Here is a 232-nt window from a genome sequence, read left to right as displayed (position 1 = left end):
TCCCCCTGCCCCCGTGTCCATCCTCAAGTGGACCACCACCAGGTGACCATCACCAGGTGACCACCACCAGGACCCTCCCAATGTCCCCTCCCGGTGTCCCCCCGTCCATCCTCACCTGTGATGGCGCAGGTCAGGGCCACCAGGACCGTCCCTCGTGTCCCCCCCATGGCCGTGGCCACGTCCCGTCCCCAAGTGGGGCCGGCGCCAGCGGTGATAGTGACAATATCTGGGG

Source organism: Geospiza fortis, unplaced genomic scaffold (assembly GCF_000277835.1).
Source record: "Geospiza fortis unplaced genomic scaffold, GeoFor_1.0 scaffold1089, whole genome shotgun sequence".
Lineage (NCBI taxonomy): Eukaryota > Metazoa > Chordata > Aves > Passeriformes > Thraupidae > Geospiza > Geospiza fortis.
Note: the sequence above shows the minus strand (reverse complement) of the source record.